Source organism: Cucumis melo, chromosome 12 (genome assembly GCF_025177605.1).
Source record: "Cucumis melo cultivar AY chromosome 12, USDA_Cmelo_AY_1.0, whole genome shotgun sequence".
Classification (NCBI taxonomy): Eukaryota; Viridiplantae; Streptophyta; class Magnoliopsida; order Cucurbitales; family Cucurbitaceae; genus Cucumis; species Cucumis melo.
In genome coordinates this window covers 13,802,217-13,815,900 of record NC_066868.1, presented here as the reverse complement: position 1 = coordinate 13,815,900, position 13,684 = coordinate 13,802,217, and the positions used below count along the sequence as shown (strand labels likewise).

The 13,684-nt window shown below is 32.6% G+C and overlaps 1 long non-coding RNA gene across 1 annotated transcript; it reads right to left on the bottom strand.

The window, feature by feature from the left end:
* Window positions 1-5,994: 5,994 nt before the first annotated feature.
* Window positions 5,995-9,783, bottom strand: LOC127144479 (uncharacterized). Its single transcript, XR_007816198.1, has 3 exons — window positions 9,348-9,783; window positions 6,342-9,248; window positions 5,995-6,237 (listed from the first exon to the last, which is right to left on the bottom strand). It is a non-coding gene; the product is annotated as an uncharacterized LOC127144479 (long non-coding RNA).
* Between the last annotated feature and the right edge of the window lie 3,901 nt (window positions 9,784-13,684).

Sequence of the window (13,684 nt, the reverse complement as noted above, 5' to 3'; positions counted from 1 at the left end):
CCTCCTTACCCCATCAAGACACAAAAATATATACCGATTGATGAGTCCACGATCGAACACAAGAAAATTGTTGCTTTTACTATAAGTTATAAAGTTTTGGCCTTTTGCAGTGTGAACTACAAATAATTGAGTCAAATTAGAATATGCGTCCTAAGTCAACTAACTACTACCTTGATGATGTGAAATGGGTGTGCATGTATGGTAGTCGAATAATCAGTCTCGAGGCTACACAGGTGTTGGGTTGTAGAAGAATATGTAATTAACTAAGATAAAAAATGTTTTTGCTAATTTTTTAAACAAACCCAGATATCAATTATGCGTCCAATTAAAAATTAAGGCAAGCTACTTTTTGACGCCTAAATACCACAAATACTCTATTTCTAGATATAAATGATGTAATGACATGTGACAGACTTAAGTTTATAACCACTAGTACAAATTTGGGTTTTAACGACACTACAAATCAAAACATTGTGTCGTTAAAAATAAAAAAGGGGTAAGGTAGGAGTAAAATGTGTCGTTGAAAATAGAAGCAACACACTATTTTTTGACACAATTCTATTGTCACAATTTATTTTTTCTTGACACATTGAAAGTGTCGTTAATTAACGACAAATTCTTTGTGTCATCAAATAAACTTTGAAATAGAAAAACCAAAAATTCAAAAATTTTCAATTCCCTCTTCGCGCGACATTCAAAAAGAGTTTTACAATTTGCTCAACATTTTCTCTCTCTCCCTACCAAAAAACGGGAAACAACGTAACTCATCTCCAAATCTAAGAGACTGTCATCAAACCCACTATCTCACACCGTCGAACAAGCAAACACCGTCAAACAAGCAAACATTGTCTAAGGGATTGTCGTCGAACCCACCAATCTAAGAGACTGCTGTTGAAGAATCTTGGCCACTCTGATTTCTCTTCTCCCTCGGCTACTAGAAAAATGGGTTTTAATGACACTACTAATCAAGATATTGTGTCGTTGAAAATAAAAAAGATGGGGTGAGTTACAATTGTGTCGTTGAAAATTATGTATTGACACAAATTAATTTTTTTTGACACATTTAAAGTGTCGTTAATTATCAGCAAATTTTTTGTGTCATTTAAAAATTTTCGAAATAAGAAAACCTCAAATTTCAAAGTAAGAAAACTTCAAATTTCAAAATTTGTTAATTCGCTCTCTCATGCAATTAAAATTATATGACAATAGCATATTTTTTCTCAACATTTTCTCTCTCTACCAAAAACGCGAAGGCCTAGGCTCTCTCTACCTATATCATGCATGTATTCATTATTTTTATAGTTTTATACAGAATTAGAATCTAGACTCTATTACGAACACAATGCAATAAAAAACACTTAAAACGAAGTCCGAAAAAAATGGGTAAATCGAAGAACAGAGACCAATATGTAAATAACAAAAAAGATTCAATACTTCCACACGCGTAAACACCTCAAGGTCGCGAGTTCAAATCCCAACCGAGCGTATTCCTTTATTTTCCATTTTCGAAAGACTTCACGTGTGCACCTTCACTCTTCAGCCAATCTACACATGCCACATGTCGTCTTCTGCTCACACGCACGTCTTTGATGTCTTGTGTTCAAATCACATAGCCTGCAAATCATTTTTTCTCACATATTTTTAATGGAAATCTTGTAAATATATAACAACTTTCCGAAAATCCTCTCTTTCTTTCAAATTGAGTGCACGCCTGGCCTTGAAGTTTCTTTCTGTCAAATTGAGCGCACGCCTGGCCTTGAAGTTATGAGTTCGAAACCCATGAAGCAGTTATTTTCATTTCTTTTCTATACATAACTCATTTTTCCGTAAATCTTAATCAATTTTCAGTTATATTTGATCCATTCATAAATCCAACTCTAATTTTCACCCAAATTCTCTTTAAATATCATTTTTCATAACTCTCCCATCTCATTTTGTCATTTTTTTCTCTAAAAAATATTCCGGCAATTTTTTATTTCAATGGAGAAAAAATTCCAGCAATATATTCCATCAATCTTTTATTTCAATAATGGGGTAATTTTCTAAGAGGTAAGAGGATCATGGATATTCAATTTATTTGAGAGTTTTTTCCATTTTTCCTTCTAATTTAGCATGTTGATTCTTTAATTTTTGTTCAAGAACAAATTCAATTCCATGTGATGTTTATGAAACAATCTTTTAATTTGCTCTTGATTGTTTAATTAATATGCAAGATACATTTTGTTTAGAAAATTAAAGGGCAAAATTCAATTGATTATCTTTGTCTACAAGAAATATTTTTTTGATCCAATGGAGGGGTAATCTTTCAAGCAGTTGTAGATACAGTCCTTTATTTATTTTTTATTTTTTTACTTTATTTTACTTTATTTTTATTTTATTTTAAAAGTTGGATTTGAATTTGAATTTAACTTTTTCTTTTTCTTTTTTTAAAATGAATATCAGTCTCTTACCTATTTTCCCTCAACTCACCCAATTTTCTCTCCACTCCCACCTTCTCCACTCTCCTCTCTATTTTCCCTCAACTAACCCAATTTTTTCTCTCACTCCCACCTTCTCCACTATAAAAACAAATAGATTTTTTTTGGGAGGGTATGAGATCAATTGGAAGGGTTGAAAAAAAAGGAAACTATTATGTCATAGTAATTTTTTTTAATTTCCTCTCCTTCCCTTTTGAGGGTTGAAAAAAGGCTAAGTAAAATTATTCTGTCGTAATTTTTTTTTAATTTCCTCCCTTTCCCTTCCCTTTTGAGAGTGTGATCAATTATAAGGATGTAGTTTTTCAAATTTGTTTTTGTTGTAAGAAGAAAAAAAAAAGAAACTATTATGTCAAAAGGTATTTTTTTTTAATTTCCTCTCTTTCCCTTCCCTCACGAGAACGGAGAAAAAGCTGAGTAAAATTATTGTGTCAAATTGGTCTTCAAATATAAATTTTTTTAATTTCCTCCCTTTCCCTTCCCTTTTGAGAGTGTGATCAATTATAACGATTAGTTTTTCAAATTTGTTTTTGTTGTAATTTTGTTAATTAATTTTAGAGTGACTTTAATTTTGTTAGGGTTTAGGCCTGTTAGGCTTAGGCCAATTGAGTTTAGTTTACTTTATTGTTACTTCAAATTTAGGTCAATTGAGTTTAGTGTGCTTTATTGTTACTTCAAATTTAGACCAATTGGGTTTCCTGTGCTTTAAATTTAGGTCAATTGAATTTATTGTTGTTTAGGTTAACTAAATTTATTGTTGCATCAAATTTAGTAGATTTAGGTTTAGGCCAATTGAATTTATGGTTGCTTCAAATTCAGTAGATTTAGGTCAATTGAATTAAATTTGTTAGATTTAAGCCATTTTATGCTTATGCCAATTAGATTTGTTAGGTTTAGACCAATTAGATTTTTGTTTGGCGTGAACTTAATATTTATGCTTATGCTTATGCATTTTCCGTAGTGAATGTTGGCTAAGGTTCATTTTCTTCAAATTTGCAGGTAGTTGAAGAATCCATGGACCATAGTATTGATCAAGTTCTAATTTATTTTGATTAGATTAGGTCACACATACATGTAATATTATAGTAAATTTATCTTTTGGATTATTGTAAAATTTTATTATCAATATTTTTTATTATCAATATAAATATCTTTCCAAACATGTGGGTAAAGCTAAAATTTAGTATTTAATTTTTTTGAAAGAAGAAATATATGACAGAAAAATACGTGTTGCAAAAATGAAGAATAACGACACCAAACATGTATCGACATATAAGCCTTTATTAAACAGAAATAGTGTCGTTAAAGCACATTTCTTGACAACAATTTTGTGTAACGAAATATTTACAATGACAATATATTAGTGTCAAGTTATATTGAAGGGTGACACACTTAAAGCGTCGTTATAAGAGTATTAATGACAATATATTGGTGTCGAGTGATAGATAACGGTGATACATTTAAATTGTCAATGTAATAGTATTAATGACAATATATTTGTGTCTAGTGACAGATTACGGTGACACATTTAAAGTGTCAATGTAAGGGTATTAATGACAATATATTTGTGTCAAGGTATAGATAACGGTGACATATTTAAAGCGTCAATATAAGATTATTAATGATAATAAGTTTGTGTCGAGTAATAGATAACGGTGACACATTTAAAATGTCAATCTAAGAGTATTAATGAAAATACATTAGTGTCAAGGTATAGATAACGGTGACACATGATTTGCGTCAATATAAGGGTATTGATGACAATATATTGGTGTCGAGTTATATAACGATGACATATTTATTGCGTCAAGGTAAAGGTATTAATGACACAATTTTGGTGTTATCTAAGCATATTTAATGACACGTTTTTCAAAATGTTGTTAAATAGTCTTTCTTGATAGTGGCTTCAATGACGCAAAAATTTTGTCGTTGAAAGTCTTTATGACGCAAAACTTGCGTCGTTAAAACCCATATTTGTAGTAGTGAACTATGTTATTTGCTACCTTTGTTTAACTTGGTCTCCACTTACTCTTTTAAGTAGTTAACTATCTTTACTTGATTTACTCTTTTTATTATGAACTCAAGCAACTAATTGTTATATAGGTTAAACAAAATTATAGATATATCCATGCTTATTCTACAAAATTGAGTATAACTTCATAATCTATCGACAAGTTTAGCTACCCATGTAAATAATGGAGATTGGAAATGAAAATGTAATGGAAGCCGAAGGTATCATACTGGAAGTAAGATTCAGTTACAAGGTCCAATTCACTAATACAACCACAAATTAAAAAGAATATAAAAGTCAGAAAATGGTATAACAAAAGCCGTGGATTGCTATTTCTTACTTTTCTTGGCTGATTGATGACTGTGCAGCTTCAACTTTGATAGATCTATTTCATTGTGTTTACATAACAGCTTTGAATGAAGTGTGATGCTGATCTCGAAATTTAGGAGAGTTTCAGCTTTAATAATGTGTGTTTATGTCTCATTGCTGGTATTTTTCAGTGACTATTTGCATGCTTGTGGGGGGCCGACCAACTATTCGGAAAAGACATGCCCCTTTTGATTCTTAGTACTTGGCTCTTATAAGCAATGAACAATAAACAATTCACGTGTGTTCTCAAACGTCTTATGATGAAAAACACAAAAGGTCATAATTTTCAGAATAAAAGCTTTGCAAACATCTGAACGCATCGCAAAACACATTGCATAAATTTTAAATCCAATTTATGCTTTTTCTACTATTTTTCCTTGATTATCTTGAATAAAGAGGAAAAATAACTTGTATTTCTACGACTTATCGTTATTTCTTTAACTTAGCATTCCTTAACTAATTAACTTAAGTGAATAATCAAATATTAGATTAGGATGTCCAATCTCTCATTGTATCACAACTACTATCCTGCCATCCTTAATGAAAATTTGGATCAATATCTAGATCCCCTAGGTTTGAAATAATGTTAATGGATATAGTTCAAATAGGATTCTATGTTGTTTGATACTCAAGAGCATTTAGCGATAAATGATTGTACGTTTATCTGCAATTAACCATGTTTCTAGTGTTTAATAATAGGGCAACTTCAATATTACCAAGCATCGTTGCGCTGCGACAAAATTTCCTAAATCGCAGATATGCTCTAATCTAGTGCAGCAACGATTGTTTTCCATTTCTGAAAATTGTTAGTTTTGGAAATTTCTTGTTGGCCATGTTTTGATCCCTATTTATATGGTTGATCTTCAACATCCATGACACAAAGTTTACCACAAAATTCATACCTAAAGAAGTGTGTTCTTGCCATAGAAAAGTTAGAGAGTGTGGAGGATTATTCTAGAGGTCATTCGAGATCTCACAACATTGGTCGAGTGGAGATTGACGAGATCCATCAATGGAGGAGCCTATACAAGAGTGTCTTCTTTGGTTCTTTACTCTTCTTTATCTTTATATTTTCAATTTTGTCTTAGTTGATCTTAACAAATATAAGTTGTTTTCTAGTTTTGCAAAACAAATTTGAACATTTTTTTAAAGTAATGAACACTTCATTAACATCAAAATAAGTTTATACATATGTTCCATCAAACATGGGATATATACAAGATTCATTTTCATCTTATGAAGAAGTAATACATTTTCTAACCAAAAAAAAAAAATTATCTCCAAACAACTCAAGTTCCTCACTATTTCATCTGGGACTAGCTCTCATGTTCCAACACCGAGACTTATCTCATCGTTTTCAAGTTGTCTCCAGGAACTGCTTTTCTAAGAAAAACAACAAATGTGATTAGTGCCTCTTGAATCTAGTATTCAGATGGAGTTATAATTTTTCAATAAATAAGTTTCAATAACGAGTAAACCATATTTACCTTATTCGTCTTTTTCAGCCCTCATTTGAAAAAGGTATTTAGGGAAATTTCTTTTCCAATGCTCTTCTTGGTTGCATGTGACATTTACCTTTTTTTGCATTGTTCCTTTCTTTGCAGTCGTAACCTTCATCTCTTTTCCTTTTTTTATCAACTGGGATACCTTTTCGCTTTGATGTAGAAAGGACCAATTTTATCCATTGATGAACCTTTGAATTTTTTTAAAAATGTAACATTTACTTCTCCCTTTTTTCCTTTTGATTTCAACAAGGATGGATAAACTCTTCTAGCTCATTTAGAAGGAAAGTTAAAGTGACATTTTATCTGACTCTAGTCCGTAACAAAAAACAACTCTTCAGAAGAGACTCCATGATAAAATCATCCATCTCATCTTAATTAAAGTGGATCATCATGTCTAAGACATGTCCTCTAATAGAGGTCCCCTTCCTTATTCTGGAGTTATATCGTGTGTACTAAATGGCATCGTGAATCAATGCAGAAGATGGTTGGCCGAACATAGCTTACAACGATTTCATAATCACTCTCGCTTCTGCAATTGATTCATGCTTCTTCGTCATCACATTAGATACGCTTGCAAGGATGTAGGCTTAGCATTTTATTTCCACGAACATATTTTGTATAGGATACTCCAACACTTCGGTTAGTCGTTGAGTCAGGGTTTAGAGGACACTCTTTCAAGACAAACCGTAAATCATCAAGTACTAACATTATATCTAAATTTGATTGCCACGAAGTTTCACCGTTAAGTTTGTCAGAAGCTAATAAATAGATTAATGAGCTGGACATATTGAAACATAAACAAATTCTATCAGAGATGTGCCATAGACTCTTAGAAAACCAACCAAGTTTTAACAAAAGTAATAATGTACCCAACATTTTACTTTGCAACGATATTTCAATGGTTTAGAAGAACCTCTACTGAGGGGCAGTTGATTATTCCTTCAATGAACCAAGACCTTCTTTACTAAATACTATCTAAATACCCTTTATTCCAAAGAATTTAATTACCGTTACTTTGGTCAAGAATATACTAACACCTTAGATATTCTTGTAAGGTAACCTTCCATTTTTAGATTTCTAAGATAGGATCAATATGCTCCCAAAGTTGAAAAGACGAAGTTCACCGTATTCTGAATCCTATAATACAATCTTTTAATTGGTAAGGTTGCACCAAGGGATAAATGTAGATGCATTATAAGAATCTCATGGTGCAACTTAATGGAAAAGACCTTAGGACATCATATTGACACATATCCTTCACCACTTACTATAAACAACTTTCCCTATTCACTTTGATATCCAATCATGCAAATACACTTTGAATGCTTTTTATGTATATGCTTTTGAATATATGTTGATGGTTGTTCTGTTGTATGTATGTTAATGTTTTTTATTTTATGTTGATGGTTATTCTGTTGTATGTATATTGTATCTATTTTTTATATCGAACTTGTTGTGTATTTTAGCATTATGTGCAATGGAGGAACTCAAACAGAGGAAGAGAAGTTGAACATTATTTTAGCTAGTTTGATCATAGAGACATGGGTAGCATGTGTAAAGAGGGTTAGACATTACTATGAGTCGCGTCCGGAGAAATACAAGTTCGCTTGAAACAGAAAGAACCCTGACTTTGGTAGTTCAGAAAATGACAAAATCGAAAACCGAACATGTAAATCATAGAAAATTTTTTACTTGCATATTATTTGTTCGGTTCTTGATCTTGTCATTTTCTGCTCCTCTCTTCCAAATTAATTTTCTAGAACACCAGAGTAAGAGTTCTTTTTGTTTGAAGCAACCTCGTGTTTCTCTCGACGCAACTAGTAATAATGTTCGATTTTCCTCTTTACACATCTTGTCCATGTCCTTATGATCATACTAGCTACAGTGATGTTGAGGCAATGTGCAAAAGTTGAGAAACTGGCGTCGACACTTTGAATTATGCTTAAGTTTTCATTTTTACTTTGTATTATTGATGTAATCTATATTTGAAGAACTACCTAGAACATGTACTTTTTTAATATTTCAATTAATAATAAATTCAACTTGGTAGTTTTATAACGTTTTTTAATTTTATGTTAATTCTAATTCAATTTAGAATTTCAATATTTTCTTTATTAAGTTTTCATTAATTAATAAAAGTTAGAAGTAAATTAATTTTTTTATTAATTTTACGTTAATTGATAAAAAAATTAAATCTGATTGCCCTGTCGGTGCACACACTAGACAACGCCGACGCACACGGCAACATTCGTAGTTCTGCACTACCGACGTATTGACCATGTCGGCAAAGAGTGGGTCGGTAGAAATTTTTGTCGATGTCATCCCGTTCTCACATCGGGAGAGGAGACGCTGACGTATTTCTCACGATGTCCTTGCCGACATCGGTTTCGACATCGGCGTAGCTTCTACCGATGCATTTTGAAATTTTACCGACACAGAGCTGCGTTGACATACCCTATCCTTCTTGTAGTGTGTGCTTCAAAGCTTATATAAATAACACCCAAGAAAAATCTCTAAAGTTAAAGGAAAGTCCATTTTTAACCTTTAATATTCAACTCTAGGATCCAAGCTAGTATCATAGTTGATTCAATTTTAGTGCTTAAACTTATTGGACATTCAAGAACTCTAGGAAAACTCAACAAAATTACTCCAAAACCTGTCAAGAACTCGTCAAAGTACTCTTAATTTCAATGGGCAACATCTAACTACCTTCTAAGTTCAAAATCTAGCTTCCAACATCATGAGTTATTCAATATTAGCACTAGATAATTAAATGGGTATTCAAGAACTAAACCATAAGGCTTGAAACCTTACCCACATTTGTGCCAACATTCAATTTCAAGTCTCGTTGCGGTTGGACAGCGGCTAAAATCTCTCAATACTCCAAATCTAACAACGAAATGTAATGGGTATTGCAAAATCAAAGCCGAAACTTAGTGGGTATTCAAAAATCTTCGACAAACTCAAATAAAATGAGCAAATCCTTACCCAAAACTTCAAGATCCAACTTCAGGAACAACCACAACCCACCATAGGACTTCAAGATCCACCGTGTACTTGAGCTAAACGAAAAATTGAGCAGCATGCTTGCAATAACAGTCCAATTTTGATGAAACCAAAACGATGGCAAACTCTGACAAGTGGGGGAGACGCAACTGCAGCAGCGCGAAAACCGCAGACAAAAGTTGTAGTGGTGTGTAAAAGTTCCAGATCTATGACATGCGGCGTGCTAACTTCATCGGTTGAGTTGTCTGACGTAGAGGTGGTTGACTAGTGGTGGCGCGAGGTCCACGATGGTCGGTTGAAGAACGAGAGAGAGGACGTTGACATGAGAGGAAGTTTTGAGAGAGGGGTTATGCACGTGAACTCCTTCCTCTTTTTCTCTCCTTTTTTTTTAACACTAAAGGAAAAGAATAAGGAAGATGATAATAAATGACCATAAAGCCCCTCACTTAAAACTAAATCTCAAATTGCCAATTCCATAATTTTTTTCCAAGACTTGCAAAAATTGCTTAGCTGTCACCCAAACAAAAATGATTCTAAAAATTTCATCATCACAAAGACTTTACCTTTCAGAATTTAAAAAATTGGATTCAAACTTGTTTTTTTCCCAATTTAGGAACACCATGATTTTTTCTTTCTTCTTCCACTCCCCACAAAGATTCCAAACGTATCAACGCGCGGCCTAGCTCCCACTGTAATGACACCGCCTGTGATGCCTCCTGTTCACTTCTTCCAAGTTTTTAATAAACTGCCTTACTCTAATATGGCCTGAAAATGCCTTGAATACTAGGTATTGTACCCTTATCCCTCACGTGCTTCCAAAAATCAAAGTTGTCGAAGATTGATTGGCAGACATCAGAAAACCCAATCGAAAAGAATTGAGGTTTCCATGGTCGGAGAAGGTGAATTGATTTGCTTCCAAGCATTAGAGTGATAAGATTTATTCTAAATTTTAATGTCTTCTAGACGGTTGATGTTTACTGTATGCTCTTAAATTTTTTTGATGAAATGACAAAAAGAAAGTTAGAGTTGAATTCCCACACGTTTGTGGGATTATAAAGTTGGTCGATTTTCTCGTATGCGTCTGTTTATTTGCTTGGTTGTTAAAATCCTACATTTTTCTCAATTAAAAAACTACACATCACTTTCTTTCATCCTTATCTAGGAAACAATGGTGAAATAGTTGAATATCATATTTTTTTACCTTAAATAATTAAACGTCATTTGCAAAAATAGCAAAAAAATTTATGTAATAGGGTCCATGTCACTATATTTTTTAAATTGCAAAAATAGCAAATTTAAAAGCGGATAGCCCTCTGATAGCCTTTTGATAGCCCTTTGATAGCTCTCTGATAACCCTTAGATATATCTAATTACTTGTCATATTTTTCATACTTGCAATATGCAAAAACGAGGTGTTATGAGCTCCTTTTAATTTTCTAATTTTTTTTTGTCATCTAATGTAATTTCCTAATAATTAATAAGTTCAATCAACTACACTGTTTGTGATTTTGTCCCCCTTTCGAAATTGCTTAGCAAAAACAAGAAACAACAAATCTAACCTCCATGTGTTTCCTTTAAAAAGAATTTTAATTATCTTCGACGGATGAATTCTTTCATTTACAACACATCATCCCAGTATTGACACTTAAAAATTGTTGGTCGGTTTCCATAAATAAAAAATGAGAGCTCCTTATAATAATTCTAATTTTTCAATATTAAAAGTGACCTAGGGGAGAATCATTTTTGGGCAATTCTACCCCTCCAAAATTTTAAATTTACAATATTATCTTATATTTTAAAATAAATATTAGTTATTGTTTAAATTTTGAAAAAAAAATAATTTATATTGAATGAATTTTGTAAAAACAATTATACTATTTTATAATTGATTTATTATTTATTTTATTTATTTAATATAAATAATAAAATAAATATTAACGGTCGATTATCTTTTCAAATTCTTACCTCCATGAAAGGTTTAACTATTCATTTCAGTAATTTAATTTCTTAAAATTATGAATTTATATTAATTAATGGTGAGATCTCAAAAAGACTTTGTAACATTCTATTTTTTTCAACTATATAAAGATATTTCTTCAACCATTTTCTTACAAACATTTGAATTTCTCCTTACTTAGGTTGATTTTCTTTTTCTTTTTTACTCGCTACATGTGTTTTCCCTTTTATGGAAAATGTATATGTTTTTTTTCTTATGATAATTTCTAATTTTCTATTATATAATATTGATTGATCCAACCCTCATCATTCATCTTTGGCTTTACTTTTATGTTGCAATATATTTAATTTTGTGCGTTACAATATGTTGATACTTGATGATTCGAGAGAAAAACTTGAAGATTTACACATAAGAAAGTAGAAAAATGATACAATGTCATTTGTAACTTCAAGCCCAAAATTTTTTTGAGTTATATTAATACCGTTGTTGTTGTTATTAAAGAGGTGTGAGAAAAACTTATCTATTCACATCTTTTTATTGGAACTTATGTCCTAAAACTCGTAGTTTGTAGTTTAAATTACATTCTATTCAATAAAGTGGTTATTTATGACTTATTAGTGAAAATATAATACTATAATCTTGAATCCAATAAACTAAGGTCCCGAGGCTATCTAGTGTACAATTAAACTTTATGTAGAGACATAAACGTGAATCAAGTTCGAGCGTATAGTCCAAACGGTCTATAGTGTATGAGTAAGGTTGGGTACCTTATTTTGGAAACACTATGGATGTTGCTCGCTTTGTACTTAGTACAAAAGATGCGATCCTAAATCGTTCATGTAGAGACATAGGAGTGGGCATGCTATGTAAAGAGTTTACATAAGACTAGAACCATGAAATAGTCACTTTTAAGTTATAACATCGTTAAATATATAAAACTAACTGTTTCAATTATGATGACCTAGGTAACTTAATTTTAATCCTAAGCTAACTATGAACTTCTGTTCACACGAAATTATCCTTAGATTTGCATAGGTGAGGGCAGCTCAATTGCGCTGGCCTAATAAGCCTCTCATTCACTACAAGAAATTTCGGATCTCCCGACGTTGCTTACATCGTTGGAAGATATGGCACCGAGAGTTCGGAACTCTCTCGACGCGTAAATTGAGGTGTCGGAAGAGGCAAGAATTCCCAACGCTTTACTTAAAGCGTCGGGAGTTCTCGGATATTATCCCTACGTTTTAAGTAAAGTGTCGGGTATTCTTGGATATATCTGGATGCTTTAAGTAAAGCGTCGAGAATTCTTGGATATATCCCGATGTTTTAAGTACAACGTCGGGAGTTAGCCTTTACAAAACCCTCCCCTCTTCACAGATCTGGGAAGAAGGGGAAAGGGATGAGTAGAAATGGAGTGCACTAGAGTTGTCCGCCGCTCTATCCGCCGCTGCCACTACCTCTATCTATGTTTCAGTCACGACCTCTTAGTTGGAGGTAATTCAAAGTTTAAAATCCTAAATACAACCCCCTTTGAATTTGTTCTTAATTTCATTTTCTATCAGTGGCTTTTTTTTTTCATTTTAACTCTTCAAATATTTCTTCTTCATTTCTATTTTTGTTCTATTCAAGAGTTTGGAATGGGGTTGTAATTACTCTTCATGTTTTTTGCAACAATGGTTAGTTTAGAAAGGTAAAGTATGGTTTTTTTTTTTTTTTTTTTTTGTTTACTTACTGCTAATGTGTTAGCAAAAAAGGAGATGGAAGTTGCAAAAACGAAGATAAAATGTATGATGCATTGAAGACGATGATGAAATGGATGTTAAAGAAGATGATGAAATGGATGGTTACCTAAGCAATGAAGACAATGCACGATGGAGATGGAATGTATTTTTAGAAAAAAAATAGAGGATTTTTCGACGCACAAAACGAAGCGTCGGGAGATCCTAGACATATTCCAACGCTGTATACAACATTGGAATATGTGTAGGTACAGTGTCAGGATATGTCTAGGATCTTCCGATGCTTCATTTTTATGCGTCGGGAAATTTTCTCCCGACTCATTTTGCCCGACTTTTGTCTCGACGCGCGTTTTAGTGTCGGAAGATTCTTTTTCGACGATTTCATGTATATCTCCCAACGATTTTGTGCGTCGGGAGATCTCCCTTTTCTTGTAATGGTTTTAGGGGTAAGCTGACTGGGTGGATGGCTAGGGACATAGGGTGCAAGAAGGAATTCACTCATACTCGCATTTTAGGGTTAGTAGATAGGTTGTTCCCTTAAAGACTGAATCCAAGTCTTAAACAAGGGGTCCCACCCTCTCATTGGTCCAAGAGGGATTCGGTTTATAGGTTGAACCTTAAATCAA